At 42.0% G+C, this 1,175-nt stretch overlaps 1 protein-coding gene across 1 annotated transcript in view; it reads left to right on the forward strand.

Moving 5' to 3' along the window:
• LOC106011128 overlaps positions 1-1,175 on the forward strand; it is a 22,826-nt gene that overhangs the window by 854 nt on the left and 20,797 nt on the right. The gene's annotated exons all lie outside the window — the stretch shown is intronic.

A 1,175-nucleotide genomic window follows, 5' to 3' on the forward strand; every position in this document is an offset into this window, starting at 1 on the left:
TCTATCTATCTATCTATCTATCTATCTATCTATCTATCTATCTATCTATCTATCTTTAATTTCTCTCTCTCTTTCTCTCTCTCTCCCAATATCAATCTCTCTGTGTCTCTCTCTCACACACAGAGACTCTCTCTTTCTCTCTCTCTTTGTATCTCTCTCTCTCACACACACACACTCTCTCTCTCTCTCTCTCACACACACACACACACACACACACACAAACACATCTACACTCACATAAACAAACACACACATACATATAGACACTAGAACAGACACTGTATATGTGATACATATTTTTATGTAACACATGATTATACGTATATTTAAAAAAAATAGACGGACTAATAAGGTTATCGGTATGAAATAGATTTTTAAAGCTGAACACAAAAAGGGGGGGGGGGCAAAATTATTGCAGATTACGGAAAAATCCAAACTTCTTGAGTCAAAACCCAAACCTGTAATATAACAGCAACGCAGTTAAGAAAACATAGCACCCGATTCGGCTCTGTGACTAAACGCGAACCAGCCCCACTCCACCCCACCGCCTTTGATATCCCCCACCACCCCTGCCCCGATTTGCACCCCCCACCCCCGCCACCTTACTCCCGCAGTAGCTATTCTCTCCAGACTGAACCCTGTCAAGCAGTAAGTCAAACACGCCTCGCCTGGTGTGAACGAAAAAAAAAAAAAGCGCCGGACCATAACGTTTGGCCGAGCGCTGTCTTGTACTACCTCCAATATCCAACCTCGAAAGCTTTTTGCCACAGCAGCTGTTAAAACTATTGAAAAATCTTCCCTTACATCCCAACATTTTCGTTTATTCTTTTATATTTCAGTTTCATTTTGTACCAAATTTCCCTTTTCACTACCAGAATTCAGAGCTTTCAAAGAGGTATACGTCCAAGTCGTAAAAAACGGCAGTTGGCATACGGTAGCACAAATCTAGCGGTAAGGGTCAGAATCTGGGACTGACGGCTGTATGCTAAAACTAATGCCACAGTCCACTCTTGTGGTGGGTTAACACCTCAGCTGACCATGACTCAGGGGGAAAAAAACCCTCGGAACCAATCAAAACATTACGAAATAAACAAAAGCTACACGGAAATTCCAGAAGTTATCCACCTAGCAAAATGTCGGATAGATCTAGTTTCATAAATTTATCTACCCCCCCC

Source organism: Aplysia californica, unplaced genomic scaffold (assembly GCF_000002075.1).
Source record: "Aplysia californica isolate F4 #8 unplaced genomic scaffold, AplCal3.0 scaffold00061, whole genome shotgun sequence".
NCBI classification, from domain to species: Eukaryota; Metazoa; Mollusca; class Gastropoda; order Aplysiida; family Aplysiidae; genus Aplysia; species Aplysia californica.